The sequence below is a fragment of the Saccopteryx leptura genome, chromosome 9 (genome assembly GCF_036850995.1).
Source record: "Saccopteryx leptura isolate mSacLep1 chromosome 9, mSacLep1_pri_phased_curated, whole genome shotgun sequence".
Taxonomy (NCBI): Eukaryota; Metazoa; Chordata; class Mammalia; order Chiroptera; family Emballonuridae; genus Saccopteryx; species Saccopteryx leptura.
In genome coordinates this window covers 49884255-49910660 of record NC_089511.1, presented here as the reverse complement: position 1 = coordinate 49910660, position 26406 = coordinate 49884255, and the positions used below count along the sequence as shown (strand labels likewise).

At 42.4% G+C, this 26406-nt stretch overlaps 1 protein-coding gene across 6 annotated transcripts in view; it reads right to left on the bottom strand.

The window, feature by feature from the left end:
- Window positions 1–26406, bottom strand: part of SGMS1 (sphingomyelin synthase 1) — a 327448-nt gene that overhangs the window by 284929 nt on the left and 16113 nt on the right. For all 6 annotated transcript variants that reach the window (XM_066348467.1, XM_066348469.1, XM_066348466.1 and 3 more), the window contains exon 2: window positions 2863–2958. The gene's annotated coding sequence lies outside the window, so the exon portion shown is untranslated. The remainder of the gene's footprint in view (window positions 1–2862; window positions 2959–26406) is intronic.

The following is a 26406-nucleotide window of genomic DNA, read 5'->3' as shown; positions in this document are numbered from 1 at the left end:
CCTCCACTGGAACCATAATGAGGATAAAATCTTTTTTAACCTTCATTTCTGCCAGGGGGACTCTGGGTGGGTGAACATAAAAAAATTACCTGCGTAAAATTAACTGTTGTATTCCCACACAATGGAATGCTCAATAGCAAAAGTGAACACTCTATAACTATGTACAACAATATAGAGGAATCTCACTAGTACATTGTTGAATGAGAAAAGCCAGACATAAAAAGTACAATCTGCATTATGTATTACACACACACACAGAAACAGAAAAATGAATGTGTGCTATTAGAAGTCAGGAGAGTAGCTTCCCCATGGAGTGGGGTAGTGCCTAGTGTCCAGAAGGAGGCAGGAGGCGGCGGTGGTAATGTTTTGTTTCTTGATCTGGGTGCTGGTTACATGGCTGAGTTCAGTTTGTAAAATTATACTGAGATGTAAACTTACAATATGTGTACTTCATGTATGTATGTTTTATTTCAATAGAAAATTTTTTAAATCATTATTTTATTATATCTGAGCAATCCAGGACCAGAGATCCAGTAAAAGGCCCTGTATAGGACCCCACACTCCATTCCTTCAGCCATCCTTTCTCTGCATCATATAAAGTCCCACCTCGTCCTCCTCGTCTTTGCAAAGTATAACCAGATAGAGACCAAAGGGCAAAAAAGCAAACTAGATCATTCTGAGATATCTACAATTCCAGTCATTGCTCCTTCAGAATGTCAGTGTTTTTTGAAAAAACTTGACCGCTGTAAACTTTTTGCTCTAAATGACAAACAAGGCCCTGACCGGTTGGCTCAGTGGTAGAGCATCGGCCTGGCGTGCTGGGGACCCGGGTTCAATTCCCGGCCAGGGCACATAGAAGAAGCGCCCATTTGCTTCTCCACCCCCCACCTCCTTCCTCTCTGTCTCTCTCTTCCCCTCCCGCAGCCAAGGCTCCATTGGAGCAAAGATGGCCCGGGCGCTGGGGATGGCTCCTTGGCCTCTGCCCCAGGCGCTAGAGTGGCTCTGGTCGCGGCAGAGCGAAGCCCCGAGGGGCAGAGCAGCGCCCCTGGTGGGCAGAGCATCGCCCCCTGGTGGGCGAGCCGGGTGGATCCCGGTCGGGCGCATGCAGGAGTCTGTCTGACTGTCTCTCCCTGTTTCCAGCTTCAGGAAAAAAAAATAAAAAAAAAAAAAAAAAAATAATAATAATAATAATAATTAATTAAATTTAAAAAAAAAAGAATAAATGACAAACAAGAACGTAAGAAGACTCTGCTGCCCTAAATGGTATTTAAATGGACTTCTTTTTAAAATAATGTTCTAAATGGGCAAGTCTAATATATAAACATCAATGAAGAAAAGCTTAGATACTTAGGGACAGTGGTGGGTTTCAGCCAGTTCGCACCAGTTCAGCAAAACCGATACCTAATTTTTTTTGTTAAGTTTGGCAATCCAGTTATTAAAATGTCATTTGTAATCAGGGTTCTCACTGAGGTGGGTGCCTAGGAAGCTGCCCAATGGGAAATCACAAATTTATATTCTTTATTCTTTTTTAACGTTCATCTGCACAACGGCGTATTCTAAGCGCCTGTAATAATATTCATTCTGTCCATAGGTGAAAAAAACTGTAAGTGAGGATGCCAAACAAGAAGCAAATGGAAATATCTTAAATAACAGTTTAAGATATTTATTGTTTATTGTTTTTTGTCAGGTATTATTTAATACTTTTTGTTAATATTTTAAAACTCTTTCTTATAACATAATCTAATTTTGTGTACCTCTTTTATTGTTATTTAAATATTAAATGGATGAAATAATAAACTACCTTTCGATATATCTTTTTTTATATTTAAAATGTTCATTAGGGCAGAGAACCGGCTGTTAAATTATTTGAATCCCGCCACCCCTTAGGCACCACGTAAGGAAGACACCACAAACGAAGTGTTCACTGAGAGTCTAATGCAGACCAGCTGACGGACGCCCTGAAAGAGCCAGAGTTGTAATAACGGACTGTGTAACTGGCCATAATGTATAATAATCTACAATTATAATAATTGCTGAACACATCTTAAAGATTTTATGTAAAATTTAAATTTAGGTAGTCAAATTACGGGCTGAGAATCATTCTGAATCAACCTAATGTTGATTTTAATAGTTACCTCAACTTGACATTGCCACTCATATTTTTTTACATATTCCACTAATAAATTCAGGTTTAAAAAAATCAGCTAAGATCTTTGATCACATTAGATCGCAGAGACTGGTCTACTTGTGAATGCTGATCAGGAGGAAGCTGGAGTGGGAATCAGACCCACTGCCTAACACGGAGCATCAGCCCCAGTGGGGACAGGGCGGGCCACAAGGACGGAGAAGAGCACAGTGACCCTCCCCGTCCAGGGCCCACGTATGGTGCACCTTCCAATCCTTGAGGCCCAGATGCTTCTCATAGAAACAAATTCCTACTGACATCTGTCCATTAAATAAACCATTGTTTAAAGACTTCTTGAATCTGACTTAATTTATATCAGCTATTAAGGGAGCATAAATTCAAAATAACACCTTTTAATAGGAAATTCTAACCATGTTTAATTAAATTAATCTATGTCGCATAGTGTATGAAAGGTTCTAAAATGCTTCTCAGAGAAGAATATACTTATTTGTAAAAGCCTCATGCCCAAGAATTTAGGATGAAATGTCATGATGTCTGTAACTTGCACATTTCAGCAGAAAAATATACAAACCTATACACATGCACACAAAATGTGGCAAAACCAACAACTGTTAAATATAGGCAGTAGAATACATAGGAATTTCATCACATTCTTTTAACTCATCAGTATGTTTGAAAATTTTTATAATAGAAAGTTGCTCGAAATGTTTACTTACCTTTCAAGTAGAAGACTGTCTTCTCTCTCCTAATCAAAAGCGAATGGCCTACTACGCCCAAAGGCACAAGCAGGGATCCTTCATGCTGCCCTCACCCTGCAAAAATAAGCAAAACAACATATCACTGAAGACCTGTATTAAGTTAATGCTACTTGACTTGAGAAAATGTTCTCAATATGTGACAAATCTCTAGATTAAAATAATGCTGTAACTATTTTTTAAGCAAAGATAAAAGTGAAAAGAAAAAACATGGCCCCACCATATACTGAATGTGGGAAGCAACCATTAACTTCACCCACCCTGGAAACTTCGGGGACACAGTATTTCCTCAGTAAGTTTCTTTCAATTTACATCCACTTCAGGGAAGTGGTTTAGCCCCAACTTCCACTTAAAACCTGGAGCCGCCAAGACCTGTGCTTCACTGTGACTTTGGATTTTTGAGACCACACCTCTAAGGCATCCACAGACACTTTTAAGAACCACACCAGAATTGTTGATCCCCCTGGAGTCCTTTCAAGCAAAGGTATTTGGACCCAATCTTCTACTATACTCAACTATAGTACAAGCTACGGGGCACAGTGGCACCGTGGCCTGCAAGCCATTTTCCTGCTGCCTCCACCACATCTTACATTTTGGTATTATCTATTACAATGTATCCTCCCCCACAGCCCTGCCAGGTAAGCAGAGTTTACTAAGTAAGTTTCAGAGATGATGTATGACAAGAACACTCAACTAGAAAACACCAGTGATGAAACTCCAACTTAGATCTTCGGACCCTAAGCTCAAGGCTGTCTCACCATGCAGGTCATCCCCCTTTCTCACTTCCCCACAACATGATGCTCTCCTAAAAACCAGCCTCAAAGCAAAATGGCCAAACGACACACTCACATGCCATTGGGGGATGGAGGGTGCTAGTTTGTTCCCTGAGAGTGTATGTTAATAATCATTCTTAATAGTACCATAGTACTATACCTATGAATGCCAACTACTATAATTACTAATAGTACACTGCTCACAAAAATTAGGGGACATTTTATCGCTTCATATTCATTTTGAAATATCCCCTAATTTTTATGAGCAATATATTTAGATACCATTGTATTAAATACTATTAGTAATTATAGTTCCCAATTAAATACAGTAACCTGTTTGTGACACTATTTATGTGTATGTGTGTGTGTATTATATATATATATATATATGTTTCACTTTTTCCCCTTCTTTCTCAACAAAGCACACTGTTGGCCAATGGAAGTAAAACCAGCATTCCATGGCACCCTTGATGGGTTTTATCTTTGTCACAACAAAAAGCATTAACTTGCTGCTGAGGATTTTCCATTCATTTTGTAAAATGCAAATATCATGCAATATAAGGACACAGAGCCTGACCTGTGGTAGCACAGTGGATAAAGTGTCATTCTGGAATGCTAACGTTGCAGGTTCAAAACCCCAGGCTTGCCCAGTCAAAGCCCATATGGGAAGCAACTATGAGTTGATGCTTCCATGCTTCCTGCTCCTCTCCCCCATCTCTCTCTCTCTTCTCCTTCTCCTCTCTCTAAAATATATATATGGGTACAGACACTGATCCACCAATAAATATGGTAGGAGTATCAAAAAACTACACTTGGGCCTGACCTGTGGTGACTCAGTGGTAAGCATTGACCTGGAATGCTGAGGTCACCAGTTTGAATCCCTGGGCTTGCCTGGGCAAGGCACATATGGGAGTTGACTCCTGTTCCTCCACCCCTCCCTCTTCTCTCTCTGTCTCTCTTCTAAAATGAATAATTAAAATCTTAAAAAAAAAAAAAAAAAAAAAACAGTTGGGAAGAATGTAGTGTCCCTATATGATGGCCTAAAGAGGCCTTTCATCTCTGATCACCAAAATTCTGCAAGCACAGAAGTTTAGAGGTATCCAAGTCTAGCCTGAGCCTGTGAATGTGCTGCCACTCAAAAGCCTGAGGAAAGCTGGTCAGGGACCCGTGCCTCTGACTTTCAGTCCTGTCTCCAACATCGTTAGCTTAAGTGAAAATCCAGAGAACCTCTCCAAGCTGCCTCCACACCTGGGGCCTGGGACACCTCTGTACAAGGTCACTGCAAGCCCCAAAGGAAAGAGGATGGGACGCAATGCTTCACAAACCAGGCCATGCAGACCCCAGGAACACTCACCAAGAAGTTATGCCAGGAGCTACACAAAACCAAGGAAGAACGTGCTTTATCTTTAGTAACATCAATTTTACTCAAAGTTATAGTGAGGTTAAGGAAATGAATCGGTAACCTAAAAGTTGTTAATATCAAAACAAATACAGATTCTGGAATAGATGTCATTGTTGCAGGAATTTTAAGCTCAAAAACTCCTGTTCTTACTTGCCTACTCCATTTCCAGCTACAGCCTTACATGGGGGGTAGGCAGTGAGGGGTAGACTCTCCTCCTTTTTCATTAAAGGTGGTCTCGGGAGAACAGGTGATGTTGGTAGGAACTGTCTATCCCGTGAGCCCAGAAAGCTACCAATGGCCCTTGGTCTGGAGAATTCTCTTTAAAATCCGGAATCCCGGATTTCTACCAGATCTTGGTCAAGTAGACTGAAGGCTAGGGACACATAACCCATCTCTACACCACACACCTGGTTCAAGTATTCCTGAAGCTCCTCTCCTCACTGCCCTTCCCCCAGCTCCCCCACCCCAGCCACTCCTGTCAGGCAGGCTCCCGCCACTCAGTCACCCAGCTCACGTCACTGACTTCCCTTCTACCCCATGCCGACTGGTAACACAGTCAGCACTTACAGTAATTTCCATTTATACGGATGACTCCATCATTACTAAAGAAAAATAAGCTTACCAATTTAGTTTGCCTCTAAAACCTTTTTATTATAAAATACATTAAAAAGCACATAACCATGATAGCCAGCCTCAAAGATGGCCTCCAATGATCCCTCCTCTAATACCTATGCTCTTGTTTAGCCCCTCCCATGATGAGTAGGGCTGGCATGAATAACCAAGGCGATTTTAGGGAAACGGTGCAGTGTGACTTCCAAGACTAGGTGAAAGAGCAGCTTCCCTCTCACTCTCTGGTGGCAGGAAAGTGGCTGCCACGTTGTGAGGACACTCGAGTGCTCTTAAGAAAAGCCCACATGTGAGGAACTGAGGCCTCCTGCAAGGAGGAGGGAGTCCCCATTGACTTGTATGGCTCTAGTAGGTTTTTCACCACTGTAGAGTTCTCACTGTATGAACATATGCACAATTTACTGCTTTAGTCTACTGTTGAGAGTCATCTAGGGAGTTTGTAGTTTTTTGCTGTATGAATAATGTTGCCATTTACATTTTAGAGCTCCTCGCCCAGAGGACTGAACAAGTTTCTCCAGGGCCCGTACCTAGGATTGTAACGTTCAACTCTCCTAAGGAATGTCAAACTGTTTTCCAAAGCAGTTATGTACAACTGACTCTTAAGCTGCCTTTCTAGTCTCTCTCCAAATAAGAGGCATGCCTCTTTTGCTAATTACTGGCAAAGCTTTCAACCAACAAAATGGAAAGCTTTTCCTATTTGCAGCCTCACTATACTGTAAATAAATAGTACTCCAACGCAGTGATTCGGACAGCTGGAACGTATTAGTACCAGGACATGAGTACAGACTTCAGAATACTGATGCAGACCGGGCCAGCACCACACACTGTCCACAGGGATAAGTCAAATTGGATTTCTAGACCGAGGTTAAATTCACAGACGGTTTCCTCCTGTGGACTCACATCCATGGGCCTATTTTACTGCTGTCACTCAGAGGGAGAAAAAAATTAACTCGCATGCAACCCAGCCAAATTCAAGATTAAAGCAGAAGAGTAGAATCATTTCAATAAAATAGTATTTTGGGATTTTTTTTAATAGAATGCTGGTTATGTCTTTTATATTTTCACCTATAGCATGATATTTTTTACTTACTATACATAATTTTATGTGTAGTAATTCTAAAAAAAATACTATGTATTCTCTATGTAAAATGATGTTCTTTTAAATTTAGTTAATTCAATTTGTTAAGTGGCAACATTAATTTTTCTATAATTTATCTGTATTTGAGTAAAAACAGTATAAGACATTTATTTTGGCATTAAATTTTTAAAAATGAGAAATTCTTTCCATTGGAGCAGGAAGGAGAGAAAAACTATTACTATAAATTTCAAGGCAGTTCATATCATGTCAGTGGGAAAAAAAATGGCACTAGATGACCAAAATGGGATCATTTCAACTCAACCTCTTGACAGTTCTTGTCTCTTTACAATCATTTATCCCTATTAGGTAGGAACCATTACATCTTTTGTACATGGAAGAAAGTCAGGCACAGAAAGCAATTCAGTTGTGCATAATCAAAAACCTGTATAGAACAAGGATTTGAACCCAGGAGGTTTACTCCAGAAGCCATATTCTCCTTTTTTTTTTTTTTTTTTTTTGTATTTTTCTAAAGCTGGAAACGGGGAGAGACAGACAGACTCCCGCATGCGCCCGACTGGGATCCACCCGGCACGCCCACCAGGGGGCGACACTCTGCCCACCAGGGGGCGATGCTCTGCCCCTCCCGGGCGTCGCTCTGTCGCGACCAGAGCCACTCTAGTGCCTGGGGCAGAGGCCAAGGAGCCATCCCCAGCGCCCGGGCCATCTTTGCTCCAATGGAGCCTTGGCTGTGGGAGGGGAAGAGAGAGACAGAGAGGAAGGAGAGGGGGAGAGGCGGAGAAGCAGATGGGCGCTTCTCCTGTGTGCCCTGGCCGGGAATCAAACCCGGGACTTCCGCACGCCAGGCCGACGCTCTACCACTGAGCCAACCGGCCAGGGCCCAGAAGCCATATTCTTAACCATTATTTTAGGCAGGTTCTTTAACCTCCCAAGACCAGCCAGAAAGCCCTGCAGTGGTGACGATTAGAGTAAGGAGCAGTTACTGAGTATCTACAATGTGCTGAGTACCTGCTAAGTGCTGTGCTGCATTTCTAATCCCTCCCACATCTCTACCAGGCATGTATTATTCCCATTTTATAGCCGAAGAAACTTAGGCTCTGAGAGTTTAGGTAACTTGACCAAAATCACATATGCAATAAAATAAAATTGTGAAAATACCACTTCAACCTTGACTCTGACTTCAAAGTTCATGCTCTTTACACAATGGGCCTTACGGACAAAATGAAATGACCTAACCCCAGGATTTGTGTAGGCAAGTTTGAGCTTAGGCCCAGGAAAAGCGCTCCTGAAGGAAACGGATGTCACATTGGGAGACACTGGGAGCAGGTGTGCTGGCCTTCTTGGTAAGCAACAGACAGCAGCTGTCACTCCTCCGACAGGCAGAGGCAGAGCAGGTTTCCAGAAGACCAGCGGGCACAGTCAGAAAACCAGGGCTCGCCTGACCTGTGGTGGCACAGTGGATAAAGTGTCGACCTGGAAATCCTGAGGTCACCAGTTCGAAACCCTGGGCTTGCCTGGTCAAGGCACATATGGGAGTTGATGCTTCCAGCTCCTCTCCACCTTCTCTCTCTCTCTCTCTGTTCTCCCTCTCTGTCTCTTTCTCTCCCTTTCTCTCTCCTCTCTAAAATGAATTAAAAAAAAAAAAAAAAAAACGAAAACCAGGGCTCGACAATCATCTCCTTACGGGGTCACATTAGGCAGGTCAAATGGCCTCTCCACACAATGCTTTCATCTGTAAAATGGGCCTATCTTTTTTTTATTGAGTTTATCGGGGTGACATTGGTTAATAAAATTACGTAGGTTTCAGGTGTACAATTCTATAAGACATCATCTGTATATTGTATTGTGTATTCATCACCCCAAGTCAAGTCTCCTTCCATCACCATGTAAAATGGGGCTCTTTTATTTCAAAGGGTTGTTATGAAGATTTAAGAGACTAACACATAAAAGGGACCTGGCACACCATAGGAATCAGACACATGCTTACCAACTGAAGAAGTGAAAACATGCTCCAGCTATCAAACAGGAAAAGGCAGAGAGCCAATTTGAACAATAATACCCTTGTTTCCCAAACAAAGCTTCACATAATCTATGATGGATGAGCTGACAATTTGTAAAAGGCCATCCTCATATCATGATTTGTTTAACTAATATTACAACTTCCTCTTTCTGTCCTACCCTAAGTATAATGACCTTGCCAACCTGACGGACCATTTATGATAACAGTAAAAGTCAGACATTCTTTACATAAACAGGGGAGCTGTAATACACTCGAAGTAAAACATTTGACTCATTCAATTTTACTGTTACTGACTTTAGAAAACCTTAAGTACTCATTTCAGGCGGCAACATCTCTTCAAAGTATTTCCTGTTTCCTGAAAATCATCCCAAATTACCTAACCAATAACAACAACAACAACAAAAAAAAAACACCTTGATTAAATTACTAGTAAATGACAAAAGACATTTAGCAACTCTTCATATGCCAATGCAATGACAGATAAGGTTCCTCCACAGTAACCCTTTTGCCATACCTAAGATTAGGTATTTAAAGTATGAAAAGTGAACTTAGACGACTCAGGTTAGCTACCAGCAATCTCTATAATAACTGGTCCTTGTCGCATTTATAGGATGGATGAGGAAGCAGTAGTAACTGAAGCATTGTAGGTCTGCTTTGCAAAATTGGTCCAACCCCATCTTTCTTGACCAAATAATGCAATCAATCAGTGAGCTACCCAGAGGAAACAGAGAAACATCTTCCTGAAAAGAAAAAGGCTGAATCTTGTGTTGGTTCTAATATTTGATCCAGGGTGAAATGGGAGACCCACGAAAGGGTAGTTTTCCAGAGGGCAGTAGCCTGTGAGGGGCAGAGGTAGCCTCAGTAGAGTAGGAGATGTTCGAAGAAAACTGGAGCAGCCACTCCTAGTGGTTTCACAGCATACACCACAGACCAGACCTGCTGAGCATGTGTCCTACATTCTTCTTTAAAACCCTCACTCACTAACCTTCAGAGAAAATACTGTAATAAATATACATCTCTCTTTAGCAGGTAAAAAAATTGATTCAAAGATTAAATGACTTGCCTACAGTCACAGAACTAGTAAGTGAGTATAACAGGCTCATAGCATATGATAGGTACTCAATAAATATCTGCTGAATATGGGGTTTGTATTTCTCCTCTATAGAAAGAGAAAACACTATTTGCCTCCCAAGGATTTTATATGAATAAAATGAGATTATATATATGAAGCTCCTAGTTCAGTGCCTTGACCTCTGGACTATACTGTGATACATGGGCAACAATGTTGATATAAAAAGGTAGGTACAATAACCACCTGGAAGAGGGTTATGACAATGACAAGGGTATAACAAACATCATAATGGATAGAAGACATACAGATATACATAACAGACAGAATAATGGCAATAAGCAATTAAGAAGATGTTCAAGATCATTAATCGTTAGGAAAATGCAAATTAAAATCACAGTGAGGTACCATTTCACACTTATCAGAATGGTTAAATTTTAAAAACTGGCCATATCAAATTACAGCAAAGATGCTGAGCAACCAGGACTCACACATTGCTGGTGGGAATACAACAGATGAATGGATATTCATATAGTAGAATACTACTTAGTAAAAAAAAAAGGGGGACAAATTATAGATATACACAACAACATGGATGAATCTCAAATGCATTATATGAAATGAAAGATGCTATCTCAAAAGGATATAGTCTACATAATGCCATTTATATGCTATTCTGGTGAAAGTAAACCGATAGCAACAGAGATAAGATCAGCATTGCCAGTTCAGGATGGAGAAGGGTGTGACTACAGGAGGCAGCACAGGAGAATTTGAAGTGTGACGGATTGTTCTGTATGCTGTTTATAGTGGTGATAATATGAATCAATGCATGTATTAAACCTCATAGAATTATATACTCAAAAAAATGTGTTTTATTGTTGGTAATTTCTAAAATCCTAGAAAGAATTGTTAAGTCTTGGTGAATGGGAAGGTGACATTTGTATGGGGAGAGGAGAAAGAAGTGACATGTGAGGGTCAAACAGCTCTGAAGTTCCTTGCCTAGGAGTCTATGGAGAGTCCAGGAGGCTATGAAGAGCCACTGTGTGGCAGCACAGAGGCTCCGAGAGGCACAGACGGTTCAAGACCTTGATTTCTAGCCTGATTTCACCAATTGATGACTGTGTGACATTACATAAACTACATCACCCCCTGGACCCTAGGTTAGCTAATTATAAAATGAGACAATGAAGCAAATGATCTGGACTGTCTCTCCCCACTATAAACATTCTAAGGTCAATTTGCCTTTAAGCTATTGAGTCTGGGAAGACAGCAGGACAAACAAGTAGAAATACCCTGATATGGTGAAATAGCTATGCATCCACACAAATGTCATCAGGGAACAAAATAAAGTGAAAAACATTAATGTGTGTGGATGGTAGAGTAATGGTGATGGAAGTAGCAAATAGCAGGAAAAAGACAGGTGGGACTCAGAATACCACCTTCCTGTTGACAGAAACCAAGAAAACAGCAGTTTCATTGGAGCATAGGGCTAGGAGCTGGAAAAACTCAAGGACCAAATGCTGAAAGAGTTGAGATGAATGAGGACTGATAAAGCAACAAGACTAGCATATGACCCTGCAATTCTACTTTTGTGCATTTATCTGAAGCCAAAACACCAATTTGGAAAGACGTACGCACCCATATGTTCACTGCAGCATTATTTATAATAGCCAAGATATGGAAGCAATGTAAGTGTTCCCTGACATACGAATGAATAAAGAAGATGTGGTGCATGTATACAATGGAATATTACTAGGCCATAGAAAAGAATTAAATCGGCCCTGGCCGGTTGGCTCAGCGGTAGAGCGTCGGCCTAGCGTGCGGAGGACCCGGGTTCGATTCCCGGCCAGGGCACACAGGAGAAGCGCCCATTTGCTTCTCCACCCCTCCGCCGCGCTTTCCTCTCTGTCTCTCTCTTCCCCTCCCGCAGCCAAGGCTCCATTGGAGCAAAGATGGCCCGGGCGCTGGGGATGGCTCTGTGGCCTCTGCCTCAGGCGCTAGAGTGGCTCTGGTCGCAACATGGCGACGCCCAGGATGGGCAGAGCATCGCCCCCTGGTGGGCAGAGCGTCGCCCCTGGTGGGCGTGCCGGGTGGATCCCGGTCGGGCGCATGCGGGAGTCTGTCTGACTGTCTCTCCCTGTTTCCAGCTTCAGAAAAAAAAAAATAATAATAATTAAATCTTGTCATTTATGACGACATAGAAGGACTTAAAGGGTATTATGCTGTGTGAAATAAGTCAGACAAAGAAAGACAAATACCATATGATTTGACTTACATGTGGTATATAAAAAAACAAAGAAACTAATAGTTACAAGGACAAATTGACTGTTACCAGATGAGAGGGGAGTTGGGAGAATGGGTGAGAAAACGGAAGGGATTAAAAAGCACAAATTGTCAGTTACAAAATAGTCACAGGAATGACAAGTACAGCATAGGGAATATAGTCACTAATGTTGCAATAACTATGCAGGTGTCAGGTGAGTACTACACACCTTATTGGGGTGATTACCTCATAAGTTACATAAGTGTTTAATCACTATGTTATATACCTGAATCTAATATAATATTTTATGTTAACTAATTTTTTTTTTTTTTTGTATTTTTGTATTTTTCTGAAGCTGGAAACGGGGAGAGACAGTCAGACAGACTCCCGCATGCGCCCGACCGGGATCCACCCGGCAGGCCCACCAGGGGCGATGCTCTGCCCACCAGGGGGCGATGCTCTGCCCCTCCGGGGCGTCGCTCTGCCGCGACCAGAGCCACTCTAGCGCCTGGGGCAGAGGCCAAGGAGCCATCCCCAGCGCCCGGGCCATCTTTGCTCCAATGGAGTCTCCGCTGCGGGAGGGGAAGGGAGAGACAGAGAGGAAGGAGGGGGGGGGGGGTGGAGAAGCAAATGGGCGCTTCTCCTATGTGCCCTGGCCGGGAATCAAACCCGGGTCCCCCACACGCCAGGCAGATACTCTACTGCTGAGCCAACCGGCCAGGGCCTGTTAACTGTAATTTTTAAAAATATTTTAAAACAACAGATTAAACAGGTATGTCAGAGATCAAGACTGAGTGACTGCTCAAAAAAAGTAACAAAAACACTACCATCAAACCTTGCTTGCTGCCTGAAAATATCTTGATTGTGTCCTAATTATTTTGCTCTTGCATTTTCAGTCTCACTCTGCCCTCATCTTTGCTGTTAGAAGCTTAGAATTTAATAAAACCTGTAGGCGTAGTTTTCCTACAATAGTCTACTTCAGAGGCTGCAATTTTCAAAATTTAGAATTTCCTGGAAATTAAGAATATGACTGTTGAGTGCCACTGAGCCTTTTATGCAAAGACTCCAGAATTCTAGAATGGAAAGAAACATTTAATTTTAAAAGGAGTCAATAGAATGTAAAGAATACAAGTTAAGAATTAAAATTTTATTGTCACCTTATTAGTTTGTGAAGCCGGAAGACAGCTTGAAGTCAATAATACTCCCAAGCTGACCAACTGAAATGTGACAAATCCTTCACCTCTGCCCAGAGCAGGCCCCAGAACACTTAATGGGCTTCAGCCATGGGAACCCAGTGGGACATACTAGATGGAGCACTGAACCAGAACTGAGGAAAGATTAGGGAAACTAACAGGTAAAAAGTAGACCTGTGTGAACACTGAAAAAGAGGATACCTACCAAGAAGGACTCCTGGTATCTAAATGGGTTCAAATTTAAAAGAAGATCCTAGCAGCCATTTCTAGACATGGGCCTCTCATGCAAACCACACTTCAGATCGAAGCCTGCACTGAACTGTATGCATGCACTATATTCCTGCTATCTGAGCCAGCCTTTATAAAGGAGTTCCCGGAATCCTATTTCAACCAATAGGACTGAAGCTTCCCCACCAGAGCTGCCCAGTTATATCCCCATCAGCACTTTCATTGACCAATTAGTGATTCCATTCTGACCCATCAGGACAGTGCCTATTGGACCAATCAAATTGCAACAATTTGGAGTCAATGGACCAAACAGGGACCAGAGGCAGGACTTCGGTCTATATAAATCAGCTCCTCTCTGGCTCCAGGAATGCACTTTCCCTTTCCACTGAAAACTGAAGACTGCATTTCTCCAGCTGGGGCTGGAGTTGAACCACCAAGGTTGGGGCTGAGCTGAAACACCAAAGACAAAACACCTAAGACATCTGGCCAGACCAGAGCAGAAAGGCGCACGTGGGGCAGAGCAGGCAGAGCAGAGCAGAGCTGTCTAGCCAGAGACAGGCCTCACCCCAGGACTGCCTCACCACCACGCTGCTCCACGCTGTTGCACAGCTGTACTGGATCACAATTAAGCTGTCTGCACTGAATAAATTTTCCTTCTTCACCACACCCCACATTGGGGATTCCTGTTGGCATTGAATTGGCACTTATGACCATCACTGGACACCTAAAAGCAAAGTTAATAGGCAGAAAACATTTCCAACACAACTTCTGCCAATTTTCTTATTTGATGATTAAATGTGAAAACCTCAACCTGATATAACCTTGTTCTGCTAGTTATGAAAGAGGAGAAAGAGCATATTATCAGCTTAAAGCCTGGTGTCTTTACCACTAACAGCTCACTCACTTTGGGCAAATTTCTTCACTCCTTATCTTCCTTTCTGCATCTAGAAAATGGAGATAATCATGTGTTCCCATCTAGCACTCAAGCTACCAGTGCCCCGTGCTGAATGAGATCATGTCTGTGGAAGCACTTAAGGAGAATACAAATAAAAAGACAAATACGAGATGTCATTACTGCTATTCTGTATTGGGGCGGGGGGAGTGAATATATTTCAAACACATATAATCACATCCCAACTGCTTCTTTCAAGTCAACCATATGCTTCTCTTCCACCACAGCTGGGCTGTTGAACAAATGCTGGAATGGATACAGACAGAAAGGTGGTGAAAAAAAATATGTATCCGTCCTCCTGACTTCAGGATGATAAAAGAATAATTTCTTTTCCACTTATATTTTCCTAACCTTTTCTGGGAGCCTCCTATGTGTCAGAAATGACACTAGGCACTAAGGATGAGATTAAAAAAAAATCTCTCAGGCATGTTCAGTCTAGAAATAGCTAAGTAGCAGTCATAACCCAGTGTCGTTGGAATTAGCCAGGCGGACACAGGAAACAACCAACCCAGACAGCTGGGTGGGTTAGGACAGTGGTATTCCTCAGAGGAGGTAATGCTTGAGTCAAGTCTTGAAAGATGAGAATAAATTAGACGAGTTAAGCGGGGAAAAACATTCAAAGCAGACAAAAATCATGGAAGCAAAGAATTACTAGGGAAGGGCAAGGGTTGGTGAGAGAAATGACGAGAAACAAATGGAGACTCATATGTGTTTGACTGAGTCACTCAGGCTTTCTCCTAGGGGCAACAGGGACCATGGACACATTTAAGTGGGATATACATGATCACCCTTGCAGTTTAGGAAGAGAACTGTAACAACAGTTGGGAGAAGAGAATGAAGACTGGCCGACTATGTGGACGGCTATGTAGACATTGAGGCAGAAAGTGATGAGGGCTTAAGATTATGGGTGAATGCAAAGATAATAGAGAGGTAAAATAACCTTACTTCGATGGCAGGGAAGATACAGTGGTACAGGTAAAGGAGCTGTGGATGAGTCCCTGGTTCTTTCTGTCTAGAAGGACAGTCTTTTATAACAATGGTTTTCAACCTTTTTACACTTGGGGACCAGTGAAAATAGGAGAATTACTTCAGGGACTGCTAAGGCAGAAATCACCCTGAGCACAAGCAAATTCAACTAAGATCATTGGGTCTATTCCCTGAAGAAAGAACTTGCTAGTCAAACTGATTCATTTGCAAAGTTTCTAGAGAGAGAAAAATCTTATTTTAATCTATTAGATTTTTAACATTATGCTCTACAGCTAGCTGAAAAAGCAATCAGGAGAAAAAATAGAACTGTATTAATTTAGATAATATAAGTTTAAGTGAACAATAAAATTAGGGTCTCGGTCAGTCTAGATAGAGTTTCTTCATCTACCTCTCAGCTCCATACCCTCTGTAATGCTAAAGGATAAAGAAGACAACAGGAAGACATAACCACTCTCTAAGACAGTTTGGCCTCAAGAGAGGAAACCCTAGCAATGACCACTACTGTTTACTCTACACCTCCATGTGCTGGGGATTGACAGACATAAGCACATTGGAAAGATGAGCATTATTATCCTCATTTTACAAATGAGGAAATTAATATTCAAACAACTCAAGTAATTTGATCAACATCCCATTCCCGGTGATTGGCAGAGCAGGGTCCCCAAATCTAACCTGCCAAGATTCAACAGCCTTCACTGTATTTTCATTACACGATATATGCCTCCCAATATCTGATATGCCCCTCTCATTATTTATAAACTTCTGGGCTCTGCAAATGCGTGAATCTGATAAAGAAAATTTTCAGCAGGCAGCTCAGTAAATTTTAAAAAAGAAAAACAAGAAATCACAGTCTTAAGATATACAGTATCAGAAATAGTACCTCCAAATGTTAACTCCAAACAATAAAGAAAATTGAGTGGTAAAGAAAACGAAACTGTACAATCTTCTACAGTCATAAAAGAAATATTGCATAACGATTTTCAGTTGAACAGCCAAAACATTAGAAGGGACCTTAAAGATGCAATTGGCAGCAAACCTGTGAGAAATGAATTCTTAAAGTTAACTTCAAATACTATTTATTTTTAAATAGGTGTTACTGTAAGGAGCCCACAAAATTTGTCTTCTACATGCAGACAGAGAAACTGGGCAAACAAGAGTGTATGTGAGGGGTGATGAGGGGCGGGATAAGAGAAGGTGAAGGGATTAGTGAGATTATATATACATAACACAGAGATACAGATAAAAGGACAGCAAGTCCCAGAGGGAAGGGGGGAGGGAGTGAGGAGGAAGGGGACAATGCGGGTGTAATGGGGAATAAGGGGGTGGAGGTGAGAGAGTTACATTGAGTGGGACACTTGAATCCATGTTAACACAATAAATTATAATTAATAAAAAAATTTTAAAAAGAGTGTATGTGAACAGGTTGAGATTTTATTATTTACCGAATTTTCAAAAGTTAAGACTGACATAACACTTAAAATACATGCCATCGTTTATTCCAATAGGAGTCACATGAACTATTCTGGAAATGAAGTACAGATGGGAAAATGACAAAGGTCAGATTTAATCCACACATCAATATTTCTGACCCCTACAATTTATTCCTAAAACAGAGGCCTCGGGGCACAGAAGGCTCTGCACTTTCTCATCACTGCCCCTCGCAGTCTATGTCTAAGGACCTGAAACTGCTCTGACCACACCTCCCAGGTCAGGGGTAGTCAACCTTTTTATACCTACCGCCCACTTTTGTATCTCTGTTAGTAGTAAAATTTTCTAACTGCCCACCAGTTCTACAGTAATGGTGATTTATAAAGTAGGGAAGTAACTTGACTTTATAAAATTTATAAAGCAGAGTTACAGCAAGTTAAAGCATATAATAATAATTACTTACCAAGTACTTTATGTCGGATTTTCGCTAAGTTTGGCAGAATAAATCTTTTTAAAACAACTTACTATAGTTAAATCTATCTTTTGATTTATACTTTGGTTGCTCTGCTACCGCCCACCATGAAAGCTGGAACACCCACTTGTGGGTGGTAGGGACCAGGTTGACTACCACTGTCCCAGATAATAGAAACTTTTTGAGTCATAACCAAACAGTGTAATCCAGCACTCTACCAGCTCCACCCCACCTCAAAGAAAGGGGACTGCTCCCCCTGCCTGAGCCTGCACATCGCAGGGCTGGATGTCACACATTTACACGTACAAAGAAGAAATCACAAGGAAGATAAAACGGACCAGAAGTATAGAGAGCCTCAAAGACGCAAAGAGGAAAAGGAAATGAAAGTGTGTTCCACAACAACCAAGGAAGTTGTTGTGGAACAACCAAGGAGGAGGAAGCATTCAAAGCCGTAGGGTCCGAGTAACGCCATATTAGCAATCTCACTGGAGTGGCCCAGGGAGGTTCAGATTAAAACGGCCCATAGAAGATGGAAGCCACAGACACTGAGTATAGTCTAGAGACATTTGCTCATGTTCCTCTTTTGGCCAAAACCTCCTTGAGAGTGGGGCCCACTTTCCCCTAACACACCCAGCAGCAGTCAAGACAAAGAGCACTGGGTATCACTGGCCTGTCAGCGGCACACAGCAGCACTCTGCCTCTCTGCCAAGCTCTCAACACCACCTCCTCCAACCCAACCAGAACTACAAGTAGGACTCACCAGAGAGCCACTCTGCAGCAGGTTCTACACTCTGAAATCACTTGTGCAGTCAATCACCAAACACATAACTTGAAACAGACTTCAAGTGTAAACCGGATACTGTCCACCTAGAAAGCTGATGCAATGCCAGGTGAATGACCTACATTCACCATTCCAGTGGTACAAAAGTATCCTAATTATCTTTTTTCCCAGAAATGTACCACTGATTATATCTTGCATGCTAAACCAAAAAACTTATTCAGGCAGTATTACACTTATTCTTTGAAGTAGAATATTTGACTGATTGCCAAAAGTGATATGACTAAGTGTCAAACATGTATTTTACTTTGTTCTAGAGGTCATCTACTTAAAGCAAGGATTTTCTCCAGAACTCTACAAATACACACACACACACACACACACACACACACACACACACACACACACCTACCTCTATCAGTAAAAAGACCAAGAGAGATGCCAAAATATGATTAAACATAAAAGATCATAAAGCGAGAAAAAGACTTTTAATATAAAAATAAAATTCACAATGCTCTCAGTAAACTCACAAAGGGGCATTCCTCTTCTGATAGGTCGTGTGCCTCTAGAAAATGTGGGCAGTATAAACACGGTTGACTGGCACTGTTTAAACCATGGTTAGTCATATGTGATTCTTATCTAACCTATAAAAGTACAAAACATCTCACTTCTCTTACCACAAAACAGGAGGCTAACCTCAATTTCCTACATCTCTGCAAAAAAGTACCTCAATTATGTCGCTGCAGGTTACTGTGCACCAAGCCAGCAGACCACGGAGAAGAGTCTACAGAGAATGTGCTGCTCTCTATAACCCATCAGGTCTCTTCCAACCCACAGACTTGGGAAAACACACAGGTTTAAATCAAGACTGCTTGCTGCATGCACACAGCTTGCAGCTCAGAACCTCAGTTCCCCTTCCAACCAGACGGTCTTCCCTAAACAGAAATTCCTTAGTGGCCTCAGTGAGACAGGGTCAACCGCATCTGCAGATCCAGCAAGAATTCTGATGATGCCCTGGCCGGTTGGCTCAGTGGTAGAGCGTCGGCTTGGCATGCAGAGGTCCTGGGTTCAATTCCCGGCCAGGGCACACAGGAGAGGCGCCCATCTGCTTCTCCACCCCTCCCCCTCTCCTTCCTCTCTGTCTCTCTCTTCCCCTCCCCCAGCCGAGGCTCCATTGGAGCAAAGATGGCCCGGGCGCTGAGGATGGCTCCTTGGCCACTGCCCCAGGCGCTAGAGTGGCTCTGGTCGCAACAGTGCGACGCCCCGGAGGGGCAGAGCAACGCCCCCTGGTGGGCATGCCGGGTGGATCCCGGTCGGGAGCATGCAGGAGTCTGCCTGACTGTCTCTCCCCGTTTCCAGCTTCAGAAAAATAGAGAAAAAAAAAAGAATTCTGATGAGAATTTTACCAGCTAAGACTGAGTTGAAGAACCAACACTATTGGCAGGTTTTCCCTCTTGAGGTACTGACAGGCAAGAGCTATCAGAGCAAAAGATATGAAAACACCAGGCTGTTTTCCAAGAACCCTGACAGGGCTTACTCAAGGTTGCTGCCAAGTTCACTGGGGAGGCTGCTCTGAAGTACTGTGCAACTGCTCTCTTGACCTCAGGCAAACACTAATGCTTTCAGCCCAGTACTGTTGAAGTGCTTGGATGTTTTCGTGTCAATGAGACACCCATTTCTTGACCAAACCTGGATATGGCAGTCCTCTGATAAAACTGATCACAAGAAGATATATATTTTTCATTATTAAAGAAAAAAAGCCTATTTAAAGATATTTGACTTGAACAGATTTATAGCAGCATTATTCACAATAGTCAAATGAATGAATAAAATATGGTATAAATATGCAGTGGAATATCATTAAGCCTTAAAAGGAAAGGATATTTGCTACCAGATGGATGAAGCCTGAATGCTAAGTGAAACAGCCAGATAGAGAAGGACAAATATTGTATGACTCACTTATATAAGGCCTACAATTGTCAAAGTCATAGACAGAAAGTAGAACAGTTGGTTGCCAGGGCTGAAGACTGAGAGCTGGAAAGTTGTTATTTAATGGGTACAATGTTTCAGTTGAGATAATGAAAAAATTCGGAAGATGGATGATGGTCATGGTTGCAAAACAATGTAAATGTACTTAATACCACTGAACTGTGTTCTTGAAATTGGTTAAAATGATAAATTTTATGGTGCGTATATTTTAATAATTAAAATAAAAATGCTTGTACTTTTTAAAAGCAGATTAGGTTCAAAACATTATCAGTCATATCTTAGAAATATCTTAGAAATATATCTTAAAGCTACACAAATAAAACTTCTATTTCTATATATATTTAAGGATTTACCAAAACTGTCTTCAGTTTCCAAAACTGGCCAAAATCTGATCATGGGTTTCAATCTTAAAGGCCGAAGAACAGAATGCCTTCTTGAAATGTTTCTGGCGCCCTGGAACTGGTATGACCAATGACTGCACAACATCAAGATGGCTACATCAGCAATATGAACAGGGCACATCGCTCAAATATTTACTGGTAAGAGCAAAACATTCATTTCCAAAAATTGGTGAGCATCTCAGGTGTACCTTAGAATAAAGATCTTTTCCTGACACCCCTATTTGATACTATTTTTTCTGTCTTGTACCTAATATGAAATGTTCAAAGATAGGGTGGGATGGCCAGTTACTACATATTTGAAAAGGCGGCTTGAATAGAAGAACATTCTAACACTGTACTTTGCAGATAACAGCATCGATATAGCATGCTTACTAACAATATCGAAGAGCATGCTAATAACCAAGGTTACTCGGGAAAAGTAGTCAAATATTAGAAACTGAGGTGCCTTGAGAGAGCTGACATTTCTTTGTAAAGATTCTTCTGTCATTCTCCTCCGGGGGATATGCTGAAATTGGTGAGCAGGCAGTGAAAGCCAAGATGCAGATGGAGATTTGGAGGCAGCTTGTTATCTTGAAAGCCCTTTACACTGCTCCACTGCCACACTTCCAGAGCCAGGGCTTAAGGGCGCACTTTTCTCTCAACTGGCTGTGTAAAGCAGCAGCGGCATGTGAAAATATTAAGGAAAAATGCATATACAGGCAACAAACTTAGTTCTGCTTCTGAGATTATTGACATATCCTCATTCAAGCACTGCCCAAAGCTGAGGTGAAGGGGCACTTGAACAAAACTGCATGATCAGCATGACCAAGGAAATCTTTAGTTCCAGGAGTTAAAAGAGGAGAGAAGCCAGTTATTTTACAAAAGTTTAATAAGCTGGAGACAGACTACCACTTACCGGGTTTTATACTGACAACTAGCCAAAATAATAACAATAATTTAAAGACCCAAATAAACAAGAGCCTTGCTCCTCCCTCCTCCACCTCAGCTAAAGTCAGTGCCCCAGCACTACAATGCTCACTGCACTGCCTGCACGTGCGAACACATTAAGCTCCTGTAGCACAGTGCCAACCACCATTATAATGTTAGTAACAACTCTGTAATCGTTTTTGTAAAATTTCAGATTTATACCTTCATCCCAGAAGTCAATTCTAGAACAGTGAGAGAGGGTTAGCTTTGGCAATACTATTCCTTTTAGCATTCAATCTTTCAGCATTTGGTCAAAATGTTTATTGGGTACACATCCAATATTTATAGAAAAAAGACTGGAGGGATATAGACCAAAATGATAGTGGCTATCTACGGGTGAGAAAGATTATGAATGATATTCTTTCTGCTTGTATATTTTCTAAATAGAGGAAGAGGAGTAGGGGAGAAGGGGAGGGGAAAAGGTAAGAGCGGAAAAGGGTGTGGAGGAGAAGGAAGAAAAAGAAAAACCAAACTTAGGTGAAAAGACAGATGCAGAACTGCCTTGAACACCGCTGGACCCCAAGGATCACCATTCACAGGCTCTGATGTCAGTGGTGCCCCTGGTCGGCCACCCCTTATCCATGTCCAGCACAAACCTGCTCTCCTCAGCAAATGCCGCTGTGAACATTTTCAGCCAAAATTCCTTGAGTCCTAGTCACCAGTACAGACACCACTTAATCACACTGCAGTCACTCGGTTCAATTCCAGCTGTCCTCTCCACAGTCTAGCTGTTGAGACCAGAGCCTCACACTCCTTCTGCTTTGGACCCCAAGAGCCTGACTGCCTGGCACACAGCAGAACCTCACCAAGACCACAGCACTTTCACAAACTTGCCGAACGGTGCCAGTGGCACTTCGACTTTATCTCAATACTGTGACAGGTGACAGGTGGCCACACTACCAAAGACAGTTGTTGACTTCTTCCTCAAGAAATCTGCTTTGCCCTTGAAGGAATGAACCTTTATTGCAGCTTTGTTGTGTCATTGATTTCAAATGCCTACTAGTTTTTAAAGCAAATCTGCCTGGAAAAGCCATGCCTATGATGACTAGGAGAGGCCTCAGCTGTTGCCTAGTAAGAAGGGTGCCCTGAGAAAATCAGGATACCCAGATTCCAACCCAGAAACTGCCAGGCTCCAAGAGGGGATTTAAACCAGATGATTTCTAAGAATAAAGCACCACTCCCCATGGCTGTGAACACCACAGACAAAGTAACTCACAGGCCCGAGACTAAGAACAACACGAGGCCCAAGAGAGATGACAGTGAACAAGAGGCAATTCCAGGTGAGCTAGTGATAAGGCTTGTGACAACTACAGCACAAAGAACAGAAGCCAGAAAGTAGGCAGGAATATCGCCCACTCCTAAAAACAACTGCGCCACCACCCCTTTCGACCCAGAGTCTTGCACTGTGTTGGGGAGAAAGGAATACTGAAGGAAGACAGTTCAACAGAGGACACTATCAGTAAGATATCTTAGTGACTTTCTAGAACGTCAGCGATATCAGGTCAGGGATGTAGTTTAACAGGCATAGCATGATCAGACTTCACAGGTCGAACTACCTCTACTCCTACTATGAGGATTTATAAAATCTTTTATAGGAAAGTCAATATATATTTTAGTGAGAAAGACAGAAAAAGAAAAAGACAGAGATAGACAGGAAGAGAGAGAAAAAAGCATCATCAATTCTTCGTTGCCGTACCTTAGTTGTTCATTGTTTGCTTTCTCATATGTGCCTTGACTTGACAGGGGGGCTCCAGCTAAGCCAGTGACCCCTTGCTCAAGCCAGCAACCTTGGGCTTCAAGCCAGCGACCTCTGGGCTCAAGCCAGTGACCATGGGGTCATATTTATGATCCCACGCTCAAGCCAGCAACCTCGCACTCAAGCTGGTGAGCCTATACTCAAGCCGGTGACCTCGGGATTTCAAACCTGGGTCCTCCGCATCCCAGGCCTACGCTCTATCTGCTGTGCCACATGAGAGTCAATATTTATTTGCTTGACTATTTTCCTTGTAGACTGTAAGCTTGTTGAGGGCAGGAACCGTATCTACTTAGTTCATCACTATGTCAGCAATCCCCAGCAAGGCACCAGAATAAGTTTGTTTTTTTTACAAAAGCAGTACATATCTTTTTGCACATAACAATATTTTCAGAATTTTCTTTTAATTTTTAAAATTTATTTTATTGATTTTAGAGAGAAAGAGAAAAACATCGATTTGTTGCTCCACTTATACATAAATATCAAACCCACAACCTTGGCATATCAGGACAATGCTTTAACCAGCTGAGCTACCAGGCCAGGGCTAGAAATATTTTCTTTTCTTTTTTTTTAAGATTTTATTTATTCATTATAGAGAGGGGGGGGAGAGAGAGAGAGAGAGAGAGAGAGAGAGAAGGGGGTAGAAGCAGGAAGCATCAACTTCCCTGTGTGCCTTGACCAGGCAAGCCCAGGGTTTTGAAACAGCAACCTCAGTGTTTCCAGGTTGACGCTTTATCCACTGCACCACCACAGGTCAGGCTAGAAATATTTTCTATATGAGTATTCTTCTAGATATTATTTTTAAGTGTTGCCTAGTATTCCACTGTGCAGGTATACATCATTTAATTCATCTGCCCCTGCTGGATTCAGGTTCCCAACTTTTCACTGATAAACAACTCTGGGATGAATAATGGTCTTAACTGTTTCTTTTTTTCTTTAATCTTTTTTTTTTTTTTTTTTTTGCAAGGGGGTGGACAGACAGGAAGGGAGAGAGATGAGAAGAATCAATTCATAGCTGTGGCACCTCAGCTGTTCATTGATTGCTTTCTCATATGTGCCTTGATGTGGGGGAGACTCCAGCTAAGCCAGTGACCCCTTGACCAAGCCAGCCACCTTGGGCTCAAGCCAGTGACCTTTGGGCTTAAGCCAGCGACCATGGGGTCATGTCTATGATTCTGTGCTCAATTTGGAGATTCTGCACTCAAGCCAGATGAGACTCAGCTCAAGCCAGCAACCTCAGGGTTTCGAACCTGGGTCTTCAGTGTCCCAGGTCGACATTTCATCCAGTGTGCCATCGCCTGGTCAGGCTCTTATTTCTTAAAATAAACTCCCAGTAGCAGAATTGCTGGATCAAATAGTGTGTATCTGTCATCCTTCTTTTTAAAAAATTATTTTTTATTTATTAACTTTAGAGAGAAGAAGGTAGAGAGAGAGAGAGACAGAAACATCGATCTGTTCCTGTATGTGCCCTGACCGGAGATCAAACTGGCAAGCTCTACCTATTGGTATTATGCTCTACCTATTGGTATTATGCTCTAACCAAGCTCTCCAGCCAGAGCTAGGTCTTCCCTCTTAAAAGCTACCCCCCCATACTCTTATCATGAAGGACAACTGACTTTCACTTTATACTGTTTAGCTAAACTACTGTGGACTTCTCAAGCAGAAGAAAGTCTTAAAACAGGTGCCCTTGACATCAACCAAAGTCCTAACCTGTCCTCTCCAGACCTATTTTTGGTGCCCATCAGACCCGGAAACCTGAGAAGCAGCATCTGCTCAAGTGGTCTTCTGCTCTCCTTCCAAAGCTCAGCTTCCTTTTCTTGCTTAGTGGAGAACAAAACCACATTGTGGCATCACACTCACTGTCCCCTCCCTTCTCACACTGTTAGCTGGTCTTCGTGATACCCCGGATCATTCAGCTCCTCTTATTTCCTCAGGGGAATAGCTGAACCTGTCCTATCCATAAGTCACAGAAAAACGGACACACCTAAAATGGTAAGTTTAATTTCAGTGGCTTCTTGAAACCCATTCAAGGACCCCAACAAGAACCCCTGGGATACTGGTAGTGCCTTCACAACAAATGACCAAAAGGAGTCTTGAGAATTCCTAAGTGTTCTCACCATCCTGTCTGTTTCTATAATCAAAGGGAGGGGGAAAGTCGGCCATATTCAGGGCCCTATGGAAACTTGGAATGCTGCCCAGCACAACTGCTGATAACTTTGTAGAGCCTTTCAGAGTAACTCAGGTGTCACTACTCCAACAGCAGCAGTAAAAGCAAATGTCAAATTACCGACCTTGTGAATGGGTGGCAGAGCCCTTAGGAGGCTTTGCCTCCTGGCCACTTGGCATGCTACACGTTCACTGACTTGATTATTGTGTCTGCCCTATTACTAAGAAAACTCCACCATGGCCTGTGGTGGCACAGTGGATAAAGCATCGACCTGAAACGCTGAGGTCGCCAGTTTGAAACTCCAGGCTTGCCTGGTCAAGGCACATATGGGAGTTGAAACTTCCTTCTTCTCTCCCTCCCTCCCTCCCTCCCTTCCTCCCTCCCTCCCTCTCTCTCTCTCTCTAAAATGATTAAATAAAATCTAAAAAAAAAAATTTTTTTTTAAACTCCAGGCCCTGGCTCAGTGGTAGAGCATCAGCCCGGCACGTGGATGTCCCAGGTTCGATTCCCAGTCAGCACACACAGGAGAAGCAAACTTCTGCTTTTCTTCCCCTCCCTCTACCCCTTCTGCCTCTCTTCCCTTCTCGCAGCCAGTGGCTCATGGTTCGAGTGTCAGCCCTGGGTGCTTAGGATGGCTCTATGGAGCCTCCATCTCAGGTGCTAAAATAACTCGTTTGCAAACACGGCTCCAAACAGGCAGAGCATTGGCCCCAGACCGAGGTGGCCGAGCAGATCCTAATCAGGGCGCATGCGAGGAGTCTGTCTCTGTCTCCCCTCAGGCAAAGCCTTTTCTTGGTTCACACCTATACCATATTCAGAGTATCATCCAAACCAAAGCTGCTCATCCCAATGGTTTGAAAGGTTTAGGAAAGAGACTGAGGCCATCATGAGGAGACTTCCACAAGAGCAATGACATACATGAGACCCTCCATGCACTTGGG